The 18,792-nt window shown below is 44.2% G+C and overlaps 1 protein-coding gene across 8 annotated transcripts in view; it reads right to left on the minus strand.

Annotated features, from left to right (window-relative positions):
* The window catches only part of FOXN3 (forkhead box N3), a 393,365-nt gene that overhangs the window by 350,154 nt on the left and 24,419 nt on the right, over nt 1-18,792 (minus strand). The gene's annotated exons all lie outside the window — the stretch shown is intronic.

An 18,792-nucleotide genomic window follows, 5' to 3' on the forward strand; every position in this document is an offset into this window, starting at 1 on the left:
GAGAAGACCAGCTGTACTTGTTGCTTTCTGGGTATTTTTGCTGAAGATGCGACTGGGCCCTCCACCTGCTGAGCCGGTTCACTAGCCAATTCTCAGCTGTGCAAGAGAGGAAAGCTTGCACACGAGCTCCCCTTCACACAGTGTGGACCTCACCTGAGCTCCCCTAACCAGGCCAGGCAATGAGCCAGGCACTGTAATAAGTGCCGGGGTGAGGGGCGGGGGGCAAGAACTCAAGCACAGTTCTCCATCCCAGGCCTGAAGGTTAAAGGCAGAGGGCACATCCGTATAAAGCAAGGTCTCCTAGTGGCAAAGAGGAGTCATTTTTAAGGGGATTGGAGGCCGAGGGAATTATGTCCGAGGTCACGGTCTACACTTGTCGTTGATCTGAGCCGCTCCCTGCAGCCACTCACTCAGTCCCCCATGGAACAGACCCTCGACCACTTCCTGGCTGAAAAGTGTCACCCCTCGCTGTGATCTGAATGGTCATGTCCCCCCAAATTCACATGTGGGAATCCTAATACCCAATGTGAGGGTGTTAGGAGAGGGAGGGCCTTTTGGGGGGTTTGGTTTTTGCTTTTTTCCATTTTAAAAATTTATCAAGGGAATAATTGGAGTCTTTAGAGGTTTGGTTTAACACAATAGGAGACTAAAAATTATGAAAAAACACTTTACATTATTTTTTAACCTATCAAGCAGGATCTAAATTAAGTAAATCCTCTATGACTTTAGGAAAGAGACCACTTTCCTAAATCAGAAAAGTTGATTTCGAAATCAGACTCTCTTACCCCTACTGCCTTGCAACCCGGAGCCAAACCTGGAGCCACCTACCTCCCCAGGGGTGGCTCCTCTGGAGGTCAAGGTGGCAAGGACAGGCGGTCTGCCCCCACAGACGAGGTGGAGACTCTGAGCCAAAAGCTGAGTCTGTGATGTGCAGCATGATCATCTAACCTGGGTCCTTCTGAGAACGAAATGGGGTGCTGTTGATTACTTGAGAACCAAAAGCATAGGGAATGGGACATGTGGCCACCCGGCCACAGTGCAGTTTTGCCCTGCCCCCTTAAAGGTAAATAAAAGAGACCCCAGAGAGCTCCCCAGCCCCTTCTACCAGGGAAGGATTCAACAAGAAGTCTGCGACCTTCTGGAAGGGAGCCCTCCCCCAAGCATGCTGGCACCCTGATCCCAGACCTCCACTCCCGGGCTGTGAGAAACAAATGCCTGTCGTTTGTAAACCACCTGTCTGCGGTACTTTGTTATAGACTAAGACACCCGTGGGCAGCTGGTGCCGGCAGCAAGAGATCCAGAGAAATGGATATTTTCCGAGGGAATGGTAGTTCATTTAACTGAGTTAGAAACGCAGCCATGGCCTCAATACGGACAGATTAGTTCTGTGGTAAATACTTCCCTAATAAGATTTTAGGTCTTCTTTGGGGGTGATAAAGGCCTGGCAGGGATGCATTCGGTAGCTGGCAGGAAGAGAGCAGAGAGAGAACGTGCCAGGGGGTGCCTCTAGTCATCTTCCACTCAGAACACGTGGAAGACAATAACTGAACTGAGGTCTCAAGGGAGCTGGGTGTCAGCCCAAGTCCCCCTACTCCCACCCCGCCCCCTGACTCTGAGCCTCCCACCTCGGGATTCAACTCCACATCCTCAAAGGGTGCTGGAACGTAGTTGGTTAGGGATGGCTACCACTTTGCATCCCACTGCACGGGCGACACAGGGAGAAGTTTCTCTGGTCATCCTGCAGGATGTGGCTGGAAGGAGGAAGGATGATTGGGCAGGTGTCGGGAGGCCCAGCTCCTTACCTCTCTGGGCTTATCTACACATGCAAAGGTGGCCCAGACCTCCAGGCCCCTTCCACCTCTCCAAATCTCTTCCCTAGGAAATCCAGAATTGCCCTGACAGCCAGAAAACTCTGACTCTCTTAGTCCTACATGTCATGCCTTTAAGAGGGTTGGAAGGATATACCAGAACTCTGGAACAAAACACGGTATCACGGCCACCAGAACGTACCCCCAAACGCAAACATACCTACCAGGGCTAGTCACAGGCTAAAGCCGATGAGATCAGTTAAGAAAAATTACAAAATCCTCAAAGCTACAGTAAAATGCTGAGAATGTGGTGGCCATTGAGCTGATGATGACGAAAGCCAGTACGGACGCCAAGTTTCTCCTTCATTAACTGCAACTGCTCTCCTCCTCCTCTTCCCTGATGAATTCCTACCTCTCAGGGATGACGTGAACTGGCCAGCCCACCCGAGACACTGCCAAGGAGACAAGGACTCCAGAAGATCATAGTTGAAATCACTCTAGTAACGCCCTAGAGGGACCTTGCCACGGCTGGTCACCAATCACTTGGCACTTCAAGAATCATGCTGAAGACAGCCTGGAGGGGCCCCGAGTGCATGTTTGGGGTCAGTGAACCCTGGCAGGGCTGGGGGTTGGGGGCCATGGGGAGTAGGGGTGAATACTAGAATGAAGATGCGTGGGGAAGGGAGGCTTGACAACGGCCCGCTCCCCACTTATGCCAAAGGCCAGGCCTTCTCCAGCACCGCTGAATTCTCTGTGGAACAAAAGCCCCGTCTGCAATCCATCCTTAGAGCCGCGCACAAACCCCAGCTCTAGAGCACACAAACCACAAAGTATGTAAAAGTCAGCATTTTGGAACCAAAAGAAAAAGAAACTGCCACGTTTGGTCCCTTGGATGCTGCTTACGGGTAAGTGCCCTTCGTCTCTGGGGGCAGCCTCGACCCCAAGCCACAGGTATTGATGGTATCCCAACAATCGTTGCTTGTTTAGGGCCAATAACCCCAAATCATGCCTTTGTTGACTGTTTTGTCAGCCTTAGCCACGCCGTGGCTGTGTGATCACTGGGTCAGAGAAATAATGGGGCGCCTGCCCTCGGATGGGGCGCCTCCTGCCTCGGCAGCAGGGCTGTGAACCCCTCATCCAGCTGAACTGCAAACTGCACGCAGACTGGTCCAACTGGTGACTCTCCGGCTCTGAAGTCACCGTAGGTGGGACAAGGATCAGGGGGTCTTGGGCCTTTACGCCGGGTCTCATGGAGGCAAATTCTCCCCCTCCTGACACCATCGTGTCTTACTTTTCCAGTTCTTTCTTTTCAGCCCTGACGGCTCCCAACTTAATTTTCCAGAGACACCAGTTTAGCCTGGAAGCCCCGGAGGAAAACACCTTAGAAATATCCAAACAGACACGTGCACCGGCCTTTGGGGCTTTGTTAGAACAATTTAAATTTGGTGCGTTTTAGACCATTGCATATTAACTAATTTAGAAAACTCCGCTTTAGCAGACTTAGCTGGCTGCTTTGCACTGCCAAACTACATACTCCGCTTGAAAACACGCCCCTGCGTACGCAAGTGATTTCTCCTTTTAGGCTAGGAATGTAATGTTGACATAAATGTCAAATAAAATTAATGAGAGAATGGGCACTCAGCTGGTACTCCCGTGAAGGGAGTTTGTTAGACTGGGACCTTTGAGCTCAAATGTATATATAATTATATAACACTCATATGGGGAAGGAATCTGAACGTTAAGCTTTAGCAAATTTATCACCTTTGTCAGAAATGCTGTTACCTACAGAAAGCAGGTTGCAAGTCCATTAAGATGAAAATACCATCGGATGAGAAGGGCGCGGTGTGTCACAGCAAAGTTACCGTGGAACGAGCAGGGTGGCCCGTCTACACAGAACAGGATCCTCCCCTTATCTGCACAGAACTCAGGTCACATCTGAGGCCCCACCTGATGACTTCCGCCCGGTGGCTTTGCAAATGGGACTTCCTCCTGCCCAACCCGGCTGCTTCTCCCCTACCCACCCCCCCAACTCCCCATCCCAACCGGCCACTTAGGAAGAGTAAAAATGGCAGTTAGAGCAATAACAGGTATTTTCACTTAATAGTCAAGGCACTGGATCCTAGCAGAGTGGCTGCCTCCATCAATACAGTGATAGGACTACTCTGTCTTTTATTTGTAGGCTCAAAAATCTTTTCCAAGTATGGGAGAATCGTGGAAAATCACCCTCATCACTGAAAAGAGCCCTGCTCCCAGTAAAGCCACTAGTCTTCTCTTGTCAGAGTAAAAGGCAGGGAGTAAAATTTCCTATAAACACGGGGGAGATCAACATTTCCCCCATGCCAAGGAAAGCAGCGAGCAGGACTCACAAGGAGCCACACCAACATTTATTATGCACGATGCCTGCAGATGTCTGGGGTGGATGCCTCAGGGGGAGGAGCTTCCACGAAAATAGTTACTGGGTCTGGTCTCCTACACTTTAGAATTGAATTCTAACCACTTGACACCAACCATCACACGGTCCTTTTTCATATACGCTGATCTCAAAATACAATCACATAATGTTGAAAATCCATGACTTTTTCCCTAAATAAAATTAGAAGGAATAAGGGGGATGGGTTTCTGTTTCCTCTCAGTTACCTGGAGAGCTCTGTCTCCCAAAAGAACAGCACATGGAACTGTGAAGGTCCTAGGAGTGATTCCTCCAAACTTGGGAATCAGAGACAAATCACACAAAACCCACAAACTCCTTTGGATGTTGTCACCCATCTTTAAACAGGTCACAAAATCCATACATTCAGGGCAGTCGCAAAGAATCCCCAAATAATTTGCAGTGGGGGGGGGGGGGGAACGTTTAACTACCAACTTCAAACAACTCACCCTCTCTCTGTTTACTATAAAGTGATCCTTACTCTGGATATTTGAAATGTCTGCAATGGACCCAGGGAACATTCTCCATTTTTATTCTTCCTCTCCAGGCTATCAGTTCATAATGAACAAATATGGAAATTTTTCTGAAGGGGAAATCCAACTACCAAAATAACTCCTTCATAATTCATATGTGCAATCACAACAGTGATTAATAAAAACCTGAAACAGTTCCTAAAAGCCTAAAGCATTAATTACTCCGTTAGATACCAGGACTCCATGAAAACCTATGACAGCAGGTTACTCGGGCAAATTAAATCATGTGAACTTAAGGCAGAAAAAGAGAAATCTTCACTTGGTGGATCTGCAGGCAGGTAAATGTATGCTTTTGAAGAGGGGTGACCAACCCATGACTCTTGGGGCTCTATATTTCAACTTTGAGAGACATATGAAAGAGGGAAAAAAAATGCCACCGCAAATTGAATTTATGCTGGGATGAAAGGTAATATTCTATCTTTTGAGAGACCTAAAATAAATGAATGATAGTATTAACATGAAAGGGGACACTAACTCTCCTTGAGTGTCTACTGTGTGTCCCAGGCTGGCTGGCCAAAGCGATTCTTCTCTTGGCTTTTGTGGCACCACACGTCCAACTCCACATGCCCGTAGACTCCAGCTGCCTTTCCTAAAGTCCCCAACATGCTCTCAGGGGTAGGCTGTCCAAAACAGAAACCCCGGTCACCACCTCCCCGCCCTAAGTCTTTCCCCTCTCAGGAAAGGACATCACCATAAGAAATCCTAAAATAATCCTCTGTGGATCCTTTATCCTCCCCCCATTCTCCACTTCCAATCCATGGACTGTACTTCCAAAATGCATCCTGACTCTTTCTACTTCAGTGGAAGCTCCTCTCCCCTTCCAGATACTATCATACCTCTTGACTGGTCTCTCCACTTCCATCCTGCACACCGTAGCCAGAACGTTCTCTTAAAAAAATGCAGCAGACTCCGTGACTCCCTTCAAATTCTCTAGCGGGTTCCCATTACACCTACTAGAAAATCCAAGCTCCTCCTGCTATAAGACCTGACACGATGGAATCCTGCCATTTCATTCCCTCCTCACTCAACTCACCAATCTCCAGGCACACTGGGGAGATACCTGGTAACCTTTGCTCAGTAAGTACATAAACGAATAAGTAAATACATTTGCCTCTATTTTCCTATGTTTGTGAGATAGATTATTCCTACTTCAAAGAGGAGACAGTTGAGATTTCCAGGGATACGTCCAAGGTCATCCAAGTAATTGGAGGCAAAGCCAGAATTAGAACCCAAATCGAAGGCTCTGTGGCCCATCTTTCCCCACACCAGATTAGTACTGACCATCCACTCCTAAGATTTTCCAGAAACATATCACCTGGGAACTTGTTGTAGGAAGATCAGAATTTGTTCCTCTATCACGCTGTCATCTATAAAATGGGTGAAGAAAATGAGTTTCTCTTGGAGAAATCTTTTCCTTCCAGACTATAAAGAGTTTTGTAAACTCTCAGAGGACAATTGGGACTACCATGCTGTGTCATTTTAACTAGAATATGTTCTGTGCAGATACCACTGTGTGGGGTTTTCAAAGTGGGTAATCACATAGACACAAAAGGACCCCAGAATACTGCCAAACGTGGACCAACTTCCCCCAGACCCTTTATTTATTTTTTAAGATTCTATTTATTTATTCATGAGAGATGCGGAGACAGGCAGACCCAGGCAGAGGGAGAAGCAGGCTCCCTGTGGGGAGCCCAATGTGGGACTTGATCCCAGGACCCCAGGATCACGCCCTGGGCTGAAGGCAGACGCTCGACCTCTGAACCACCCTATACCCTTTAAGGACGATGTGATATCATCCCACTGAAAGATTTAGGCAAGGGAAGGGAAGAGGTGATCTCTAGAGGGTCCCACCCCTGCCCAGTCCTCATCTGTACGATTCCTTGTACCAACACCTAATGGCCTAATCAACTCTCCAGAAGAGGCTGATCTCCCCCGTAGCATGTGTTCCCCGTAGCATGTGTTCCCCGTAGCATGTGAAACCTGACCTGGTTTCACCTGCAATAGGCATCCGCATGCTCCATAATTGGTGCACACTGAGTACAAGGGATAGGATGGGACTCTCTTTCTTCCAAATCCAATTAAATCTGGATCTCAAGACATCCTTCGATGGAAATTATTTCTAAAGTGTTTTTAGGGACCTTCCCCCTTCCCCAGGGTTAGAGAAACATCTTGGAGGATTACCCAGGGCCCAAAGAAGGGGCGAAATGCTCTGTGGGGGTCAGTTCCTAGACCTGCCTCCAAGACGCCAATCAGCCACCCCCTTTCCCAGTACCTGTTTTTTACCCTTAAACCAATCGGGACCACAGGAGTCCTTGGTTGTGGCTCCAGGGGCCATGGTGCTTGATGTTAAGTCCTTCCAGCATCCACGTTCCACCCCATCATAGAACTCAGCACATTCTTGCATGCTCAAGGAAAGCAAGCATGGGCCTCTCCTTCCAGGCATTCCCCCTAACCCCCAGGCCCTCTCCTAAAGTTCCAGAAATCCACCAGCCGCCCCCCGCCCAGAACTCCCATCTTCAAAACCGAACTGTTCTTGTACCCTCACTTTCCATCACCTGCCTTCCCCACATCCGTGACTTCCATCTACTTTCCTCAAGAAAGTCTGGGTAGAGGTCAACTTCCAAATATCTGGAAACCCAACATTCAGCCCCAGGACACAAAGACGTTGCCACAACCCTCTGAGGCAAGGGAGTCTAGACTCAGAATACAAACATTTCACTGCTTTCTTGGGAAGGGTGCAAGACAAAGAACTCTTTCAGGTCTTCTGCCTCAGGGAGAATAAAACTAATATGCCCATCGGATTTCATGGCATGTGTTCTACATGCTGTACTTTTAATACACCTTATATCTCTTTATACCTCTGGGCTGCAGTAGTCCTCTCTCTGTGGGACGGATCTGAATCATTAGCTCTACCCCTCTCTCTTCCCAGGCAGGTCTCAATGTCTCCAACTGCCTGCCACACAGCTCGACTAGACTATTCCTCAGACACCCTGAGCTTGGCGTTTCCAGAATGAAACTCATCATTTACTTCCTACTTCCTTCTCCCATGTTCTCTATGAATGGCCACAAAGAATGTCTGGCATACCATCGGCATGTAATGATATTTTTTTTTAATCCAGATGAATAAATGAACAGCCCCAGGGAGGATACAAACACCTTGGCTTACCCATGATGACCTACGGTATACTAACTCCAGCCTCACCTCTGTAAACAGCTTTACTGGGATACAAGATATATTTAGAGAATACAGTTTGATGCGTTTTAACATTTGTCTACACCTGTGATACCATCATGACAGTCAAGCTAGTAATCATACTCATTACCTCCAAAAGTTTCCTCATGTCCCTCTGAAACCCCTCCTCCCTGCCATCACCAGGCAAGCCCTCAACTGCTTTCTGTCATTATAGATTGGTTTGCACCTTCTAGAAATATATATGTGCATATACAGAATCAGACAATACGTACTCTTTTTCTTTCACTAACAAAATTAAGACTCATTCACATTGTTGCATGTAGCAAGAATTCATTTATTTTTCTTGCTCAATAGTGTTCCATTGGATGAATGTACCATAATTTTTCCATTCACCTGTTGATAAACATTTAGGTTGGGGTAATTCCTTTCTCTTTTTTAAAAGATTTATTTATTTGAGAGAGAAAGAGAGAAAATGTGGGGGAGGGGGACCAAGGGAGAGGGGGACAAAGGGAGTCTAAGCAGACTCCATGCTCCATGGAGAGCCCAGCACGGGACTCAATCTCATGACCCTGAGATCACAACCTGAGCCCAAACCAAGAGTTGGATGCTTCATTGACTATGCCACCCAAGCACCCCTGGGTTGGGGTAATTCTAAACCCATTTTGGGGTTATTCTAAATAAAGCTGCTATGAAGATCTGTATACCCTGGGATCACACCCTGGGGTGTATGGCTGTATGCTTTCATTTCTCTTAGGTAAATACTTAGGACTGGAATGGCCAGATCCTATGGTCGGCTCATTTTTAACTTTTTAAGAAACTGCCAAACTGTCTTCAAACCAGTTATACAATTTTCTATTCCCACCAGCAACGTATGAGAGTTACAATTTCTTTGCTTCCTTGTCAGACTAAGTATGGTCAGTTTTTAAAATGTTATCCATTCAAATTGACGGTGCAGAACTGGGGATTTATTTTGCATTTCCCTAATAACCAATGACGGTGATCATATTTTCACGTACTTACTTGCAATCCACATAGTTCTTTGGTGAAGTATCTGTTCAAATCTTTTGTCCATTTTTTTAAATTGGCCAATCTCACTTTTTCTTCTGATTTTTCTAGTATTCTTCTTTATGCACCATTTGCTCCAGTCAAACTCAATTCATAAGGCCCTACACTCACATCTCATACTTCCGTCTAAATGTTTGCTTTTTTTTTTTTTTTAAAGTAATCCCTATACCCAATGTGGGGTTTGAACGCATGAGCCTGAGATCAAGTCACACACTCTCCCAACTGAGCCAACAAGGCACCTCCTAATTTTTGCTTATGTTGTCCTATTTGCTTTAAGTGATTTAATGGTTTTTTTTACCTACATTTCTGCCCATCAACTTCCATTTACCCTTCAGGTCCCAGTTGAGGTGTTACAACTTTCCTCAAGCCTACCTTGAGCCCAGTTTGAGTAATGGTTTCTTCATCTAAACTTCCCCAAAATTCTCTTTCTTCTGCCATTTCTAACTTTCTACTTTGAATTCTACTTATGTTGTTGTTATAGTTAAGTAAGAACATATGTCATTTAAAATAATGGTTCCCTCATTATATGCATATTAGAGAAATTCAGTCCTTTAAATCTTTGAGGTTTACCTTATTGAAATTCATTCAATAAACAAATACTTACTGAACATCTACTGTGGGTCAGGCACTACTGGAGACCCTTGGTATATACATCAGTGAGCAAAACCCATGAAAAAAAAAAAAGCCTGCCTTTGTAGGGCTGACATTCTAGCAGAGGGAGACACATAATATCAATAAATAAACAATATAAGCAACAAATAAGTAAACTATATATTATGCTGAAAGATGAAGAGTGCTTGGCATAAACAACAAGTAGAGCAGGGCAAGGGGGATTTGGGAATGCCAGGGATGGCAGGGATGGGGCAGGTTGCAATTTTGAATAGAGTGGTCCAGGTGGCTTTAAGTGAGAAGGACCATGTGCGGGAAAGCTTGAGTGAAATAAGAGGAGCCACAAGGCTGTTTCTCATGCCTGTAATATTTCCATAATCTTTTATTATTCTGCTTTGTATTTCTACTCTCAAATCACCCAGTCCCAGTGCCTAGCATGGAGAAGTGAGTCAAGAGTACTGTATGGTGCACAGACAAAAAAAATGAATGGTCAGGCTTCAAATCAGCTGGGAATATATCCAAATGTGAAAACCGAGACAAAAGCAGGGAAGTGAGAGAAGAGATGAGGTCAGTAGGAGAAAGTGCACTCCAAGAGCTGAGCTCAATGCCAAAAATAAAGAAAATACTACCAAAGCACCCTGCACAGTGGGACTCTTACTATGGACTCACAAAACCCAGGTCCGAAGATGACCTGGTCTACCTTGCTTGTGGTGCATTTGCGTAAGGCAGCTGAAGACTTTATATGGCCTCCGGAACAAAGCTAGTAAACTGCTCAGTTGAAACTGCTCTCTCTGATCATGACTCAAAAGTGTAAGGCTGTCTTGAAATAGATGGATGAAAAAAAGGTGGACTATCTTTTTGGTCGCATATGCCTCTGTCTTGTTCTAAAAATATTTAAAATGGCTTATTGTGACAGAGGGAATGTTTGTGCCCCCCTCCAAATTCATCAGTCGGCATGCTAGCTTCCCAATGTGAGAGTATTAGGAGGTAGGGCCTTTGGAGGGGGATTCAGTTCTGAAGGTGGAGCCCTTATGAAAAAGACCCCTTATAATCAGCACCCTTACAAATGAGACCCCAAAGCAATCCCTAGCCCCTTCTGCCATGTGATGTTGCGGCACAGCGTCAGTCATCTGAGAACCAAGAAGTGGGTCTTCATCAGACACCAAATCCACCAGTGCCAGGATCATGGACTTCCCAGCCAACCAGAACTGTGGCCAATACATTTGATGTTTCCTAAACCACCCGGCCTTTGTGTATTTTGTTACAGCACTTTGAAAGGACTGAGACACTTACCAAATGGAGGATGATGAAGAGGTGGGTTCAAATCAAATGCGCTAACCAAATAGCCTCCCAATACAACCTTAATATAGTATCCCCATCACCATTCTCTTGGTGAGTCTCCCTGCTTGTGGCGTGTGTAGTCCGTATCTATCAGTAGCTATTTGCTAAAGCAGCTACAGTTAAGACACAGATTTGGGGGACACCTGGGTGGCTCAGTGGTTGACTGTCTGCCTTCAACTCAGGTCGTGATCCCGGGATTGTGGGATCAAGTCCCACATCAGGTTCCCCACTAGGAGCCTGCTTCTCCCTCTGCCTGTGTCTCTGCCTCTCTCTGTGTGTCTCTCATGAATAAATAAAATCTTAAAAAAAAAAAAAAAACACAGATTTGGTTGTAAGCTTTTAAAGTTAATGCAAAGAAGGAAATATTTTCAAAAAAAAAAAAGAGAAGGAAATATTTTCAATTACATGACTCAGTATTCACAAGATATAAGGAAACCAACTGTTTTCTCCTGCAGGTCCCTATAAAGAGTTCATTGTCTGCATTAAATATTTCCAGAGAAACAAAACTAACAGATCTGTAGATGCATAGAGTGAAAGATTTAGTCTAAGGAACTGGCTCATAGGATTATGGGAACTGGAGAGCCCAATGTCTACAGCATAGTCCAGAAGGCTGGAGCTGATGCTGCAGCTCAAGTCTTAAGTCAGTCTGGAAGCAGAATTCCCTCTTCCTCAAGGGATCTCGGTCTTTTTCTCTTAAAGTCTTCAACTGATGGGATAAGGCCCACCCACATTATGAAGGGGAATCTGCTTTACTCAAAGCCTATTGACTTAAATGTTAATCTCATCTAAAAATACTTCCACAGAGACATCTGGACTGGTGTTTGACCAACTATCTGGGTACCACGGCCTCATTGAGATGGCACATAAAATTAACCACCACACTGTGTAAAGCAAGATTTGCAAACTCAAATGGCCACAGGAATCATGTTTTGTGAGACATAATCAAACACACATCTTTTACAGGGTGTAACATATCTGCCATCCAACCGTGCAACTTTTTGGTGCGCCCTCAAAGATTTACTAGTTGCAAAACATATGTCACCAATTAAGGGACCTGCTGTATGGTATCATTAGCCATCAACCAATTTAAGGTAGGGAAATACTTACCCCTAAAAAATATATATACATATATTATTAATTCTTTAAGAAGGACACCTGGGTGGTTCAGTGGTTAAGTGCCTGCCTTCGGCTCAGGGTGTGATCCTGGAGTACCAGGTACGTGCCTCATCTGTAGGCGATCAAATTCAAAACTTTTGAAGCCACTTGTCTGGGTCAAGCAACAATTATCTACAAATTAAATAAAGCCCAGGAACCATGGTTTGGATACAGTAACAAACACACCAAAGGGTGCCGGAAGCTTTTTTGTTGTAGCAATGACCTCCACAGTGCACAATGGCATCAGAACAAAGCACAATTCGGTGAATGCTCAAGGCTAATATGGCAGGTATGGAGCTTTCTAGTGGTCAAGCTGAATTTGGGACTAGGCCAGACAATGTGCAATGGTTCATAAGCATTACCTTGCTACACCAAAAGTCCAATCAGTGCTGGTAGCAGTATTTTTGAGGTAAAACTTCCAGCCAGCATCTGGAATGTAGTCAATTAAGTATGGGGGGGGATCCCTGGGTGGCGCAGCAGTTTGGCGCCTGCCTTTGGCCCAGGGCGTGATCCTGGAGACCCGGGATCGAATCCCACATCAGGCTCCCGGTGCATGGAGCCTGCTTCTCCCTCTGACTGTGTCTCAGCCTCTCTCTCTCTCTCTCTCTCTCTCTCTGTGACTATCATAAATAAATAAAAATTAAAAAAAAAAATTAAGTATGGGGATGTGTGGGCAGCCCGGGTGGCTCAGTGGTTTAGCACCATCTTCAGCCCAGGGCGTGATCCTGGAGACCTGGGATCGAGTCCCGCATCGGGCTCCCTGCATGGAACCTGCTTCTCCCTCTGCCTGTGTCTCTGCCTCTCTCTCTGTGTGTCTATCATGAATAAATAAATAAAATCTTTAAAAAAAAACAACAACAACAAAAAGAAGGGCTTGGCAAAGATACAAATCTAAATAAAAGCACTCGGCACCTGTGGGCAGAGCCAACAATCCCCTTGCAAAAGTGATTTCAAGCCACTTTGATATAAAGACAAATGGGCAATCAAGCTTCCATGCCCAAAATACATCTAGCCTGGAATTTTGTGAGACATAATCAAACACACATCTTTTACAGGGTGTAACATATCTGTCACTCAACTGTGCAACTTTTTGGTGTGCCCTCAAAGATTTACTAGTTGCAAAACATATGCCACCAATTAAGGGACCTGCTGTATGGTATCATTAACCATCAACCAATTTAAGGTAAGGAAATACCTACCCCCCCAAAAAATATATATATATATTATTAATTCTTTAAGAAGGACACCTGGGTGGCTCAGTTGGTGAGCTCCTGCCTTCAGCTCAGGGTGTGATCCTGGAGACCTGGGATCGAGTTCCACATCGGGCTCCCCGCAGCGAGCCTGCTTCCCTCTCTGCCTATGTCTCTGCCTCTCTCTCTTTCTCTCTCTCTCTCTGTCTCTCGTGAATAAAAAAATAAAATCTTAAAAAAAAAAACAATGAATATTTGAACTGTAGCCATCTTTCTTCCTGGCAATAACTACACAGCATAGCTCAGTGTTTACCACGTGCCCTTCCAGATTATGTGACTAAAATCATATTGCCTTTGTGTAAAACAATGTGTTCTTATAATCTCTAGATAAGGAGCATTCTTCCCTCCAGATTACCGTGAAACCAGACTTACGGAAGCATTTCAAGTGTACCTCTAGGTGTGGGCCACTTCAAACACAATACACTCTTTTCTTTTTTATTTTCCAGGTCCTAGTCTTTGGAAAGCAAATGAAGGCTACCTTGATGGCATGAGATGTTATGGGAATAGCAAAACACAATAGCTCTGGTCAGAACCTTTAGTAATTTCCACCAAATCAAATTACTGGTGAAAAATCAAGTGAGTCTCATTTAAATTAAAAAACAAAACAAAAAAAAAAAAAACCTCGAGAAAGCCAAAGAAACTGGCCATGCTTAAACAATTTCCCAGTTACTAAGAAGGAAAAGAGAGGGAGAAGGGCCCTACTGATCACTGAGCATGGTCTCAGAGCTCCTCATGATTCTAGGATCCCACAGTGCACACAGCCTTGGAAATATTTCATACTGCCAACTTCAAAGGTATGAGGAGAAGAGGGAGAAAAAGCCCACCCGGCTGAGGTCTACAGATGCAGCAGCGCCATGCAGCCTAAATTAGAGATGCTGTGAACGCCAGCCCAGGCCTGGAAGTTGGCTGCTCTCTATCCTGAAACCACTCAGCAAACAGCAATCTAGATGTAGCTTCTCAAAATCTGTCATGAGCATGAAGTGTGGCATATATGTTCCCAGATATTTTTATTTTCAACAATAAGCCAATCCTAAGAAGGGCTGTGTGGCTATATTCACATCAAAAATCTCTGAAAAGCTATTTTAAGAGCACCCTGTTTGTGTTTAGAAGAGGAAGGGAAACTCAGCCCCTTCAGGCATCTGAGGGTTGTCCCCCTTCCCCACTCTACTCCTCCTTTCCAGTTTGGAATCAAGATGGCTTGGCCAAAGGAGGTGGAAGTGTTTGGCACAGGTGATGGGTGATGCCTGGCAGAATCCAGGGCACCCAGGCAACAGAAAGGAGCAAGAAGCCACCAAGAGCTGGATGTATCACCCATGGAGATGCTATCATCTGCACCTACCCACCCACAAATAAGAAACAAGAGACAACATGGAGGGAAGGTTCAAGAAGGCCAGAAAGGCAGAGTACTTCATTGATGAGTGAGGCAGGTATCAGTCAACCAATCAACTGATCAATCAATCAAGTGCTTCCTAAGCCTTTGTGCTTGACTCCGCAAGAAAACAAAAGATGTGCAAGTCATGGTTTCTGCCCTCAGAAAGTCAACATATGCCCATGAGGACAAACAGAATGAGAGAGGGGACAACAGCAGATGAGAGCTGTCAACCAATGTCCTGAAGACGGTGGGTAAATGGGAGAGAGATAGCTGAATTTCAGTATAATGAAGAAAGCTGACACCGGAATTCCAGTGGAGGGGAAAACCCACCAACATGAGTGGACTGGCCTTACAGAATCCCAGAAAGGCTCAGGATTTGGAGGCCTCTGATGACACAGGGGAAGGTGGGAATGAGATATGGAGGTTACTTGGACTCAACGGTGAGAAGTTAGACCCCCAAGTTCTCAGCCCGCCTGGGCATTAACCACACAATTCCCCTCCCCTTTTCCCACTATGAGCCAGGCTTCATGCTGGAGATGTCGAAGAGAAGCAGGGGTGGCCATCAGGCAGAGAGCAGAGGGCAAATGGAACAGGGAGAGTCTGTCCCCTCCCTATCTGACTTTCAGAACATCACACGGGACTAGAAGATCCTTCTCTGAAAAAAATGCAATGGCCCCAGAGGACAACTCCTGACACATACTGAAATTTGAAGAAACTAGCTCACTACCTGGGCACTCCGAACGGCAGCTGCTCAGTTCATGAGTGAGCCCTATTCAATCACAAAGCTCCCAATAAGCTCTTCTGATCCTTACACTTAGAAGTGAAAGTAAAACCTACACTGAAAGGCAGACATCTCAATGGTCAGGAAAATGAGAAGGTGTGAGGGGCACCTGGGTGACTTCACTGGTTGAGTATCACACCTTCGGCTCAGGGTGTGATCCTGGGGTCCTGGGATCAAGTCCTACATTGGGCTCCCTGCATGGAGCCTGCTTCTCCCTTTGCCTATGTCTTGCCTCTCTGTGTGTCTCTCATGAATAAATAAATAAAATATTTTAAAAAGTAAGAAGGTGCAAAAGAAGAGAGATCATGCAGGAAACAGAAGAAAATATCAAAAATTATAATTGATATATTTTGTAAGAGAAAGCACTGCTTCTGTTAAAAAGAAAAGAAAAACATGCTGTGAAAAGAAACATGCAGGAAAAAATTTTAAGCTCTTGGATATTACAAATACAATGGGCTAAGTTAAAAATTAAAAATTAAACCAATGATTTGGAAATAAAAAGGAAACCATCCAGAAGGTAAGGCAATATGACAAAGAGAATATCAAGAAAAAAGGAAAACAATAAGAAAAGGATCAGTCCAAAGTTCGACTACTAGAATTTCTTAGTGTTCAGAGAAAATGGTAAGAAAAAAAATGATTTAAAATAAGCAAACACAGGGACACCTGGGTGGCTCAGCGGTTGAGCATCTACCTTTGGCCCAGGGCATGATCCCGGATTTCTGGGTTCAAGTCCCACATTGGGGTCCTTTCAGGGAGCCTGCTTCTCCCTCTGTCTGTGTCTCTACCTCTCTCTGTGTGTCTCTCATGAATAAATAAATCTTTAAAAAATAAAATAAAATAAAATAAAAAATAAAATAAATAAAATAAAATAAAATAAAATAAAATAAAATAAAATAAAATAAAATAAAATAAGCAAACACAAGGGCACCTGGGTGGCTTGGTTGGTTGAGCGTCCGATTCTTGGTTTCCGCTCAGGTCATGATCTCCGGGTCATGGGATCAAGCCCCTGGTCAAGCACCACACTCAGCAAGCATCTGCTTGAGGATTCTCTCTCCTTCTCCCTCTGCCCTTCCCCTCACTCGTGCTCTCCCCCAAACCTCTCTCTCTCTCAAATAAAATAAATAAATCTTTTAAAAAATAAAAGAAGCAAATATATAAACACAAAATCCTTAAGAACCATTTCACAGAACAGGAGCCTGAATCTTCCAACTGAGAGGCCTGATTAAATCCACAGCAAAGTGATCTATAAAGACACAACAAAAGTATAGTATCGTGAAATTTCACTGCAGGGATAAAATTAAAATTCCAGAAGCCTCCATGAAGAAAAAAATCTATTCACATATAAAAGATGTATGTCAAAATGGCCCATGACTTCTCAAAAGCAACAGTAAAAGCTAAAAGTCAATCGAGTATTGCTTCAAAATGCGGAGGAAAGATGATTTTCAATCTAGAATTATATGCCTAGCCAAACTACTGATGAAGGAGGGGAGGGTACATTAAAGATATATTCAGAGATTTAAGTTCTTGGAAAATTTATCTCCTAGGCTTGCTTAGTAAATTGTTAGTGACGTGCCCCACCTAAAGTAGCAAACCAAAAAAGAAGAAAATGTGGGATCCAAGGAACAAAAACAATATAGAAATCTTCGCACAATTTCCCTGTTCCCAGACAGGCTCATTGAGCAACAAGGACAAATCAGAGCAGGAGAAACAAAATGGAACTGGTACGTTATCTGATACGTTTGGCCAAGAGCAAAATCGGATTGAAAGATGCTGTTCAAAGGCATGCAAAGAATTAGAAGGAAAAAAAAAGAAGAAAAGAAGGACTGAAGGAGGGAAGCATATGTTTGTAAATATACAAATATATACATGAATCAAAAAGAGGTATGGTTTTCAACAGGAAAAAAAAAAACCTAAAAGCTGCACAAGAAAGGATTTGTCATCATAGTATATCACCGGTCTCGCTGATGAACTGTGTTTACATAATATAGTGTCAACTCAAAAGAAGGCAAGGAGGACGGGTCTCAATTATAATAGCAAGTCAATAGGTGATATTTTACATTGACTCACAATCAAGAAAATAGTGGCAAGGGTACATTATTTATTGATTTTTAAGATGTTGATATTGTGAAATATACTGAGAAAAGTGCACAAACAAAATCTACAGCTCAGTGATTTATCCCAAAACAGATACCCATGTAATCACCACCCAAGTCAAAAAAATAGAACTTTGCCAGCATCCCTGAAACTCCCTCATCATTCTCTCTCCTAATTATCACCGCAGCCCTCCCTTACAGCTACCTTAACCTGTATAGCACTTTATCATTCTGCATCTCAGCAGGTATCCCTAACGTCTATAGTTCCGTTACACCTGTTTGTTGAGCTCTATACCAATGAAATACAGATGTGTGTGTAGGTACGTGTGTGTGGCTTCCTTCACAAACACATGTGGATGAAACTCATCTACATTGAACAGCTCGACTTTGTTTACTCGCATATTGTTTCTCGTTTGCATAAATAGATAATAAAATGTGTGTATGTCCATGTATGTGCGTGGACACTGTTGAGTAGTTTCCCCTTTGGGGCCACTATGAACACCACCATATGAACATTCCCATCTATGATTTCTGGATTACATGTATCCACTTTTCATTGAATCTGTGCATCAGAGAAGAACTTTAGGCTCAAGGAATATGCTTATGTTCCATTTCAATTAGCGTTTCATGAAGCCTCCAACCTCTTCCAAGTGGCTGTACCAATTTACACCCTCACCACCAGCGCAGGAGAATTCTCACTTTTCCCAATCCTCCCCACCTCTTGGTACCCGAAGTCATTTCTAATTTTAGGCATTGTGGTGGAAATGTAGTCACACTTGATGTAGTTTCTAATTTATACTTCCCTAAAGACTTAGGAGGTTGAGCACTTTTTCCCATGTGTGCGGGATACTTGACTATCACCTTTTGGGAAGTCCCCATTTAAGCCTACTGCCCATTTTTCAATTTTGTCTTTCTTTTATTGACTTGTAAGCATTCTTTGTATATCCTCCTCATGACGTTACAAATCTGTCTCTAACTTGCCTCTCTCGTTAACTGTGTCTTTTGAGGTCTTCTGATGAACTTAAGTTCTTCATTTTAATATGATCCAATTTTATCTTTTTCTTATGATTGGTTCTCTTAAGGTCTTGTGCAAGAATTCTTTCCCTAGCCAAAATTATGAATACACTATCCTACATCATCTTCTGGATATTTTATTATTTCATC

This window comes from Canis lupus, chromosome 9 (genome assembly GCF_048164855.1).
Source record: "Canis lupus baileyi chromosome 9, mCanLup2.hap1, whole genome shotgun sequence".
Taxonomy (NCBI): domain Eukaryota; kingdom Metazoa; phylum Chordata; class Mammalia; order Carnivora; family Canidae; genus Canis; species Canis lupus.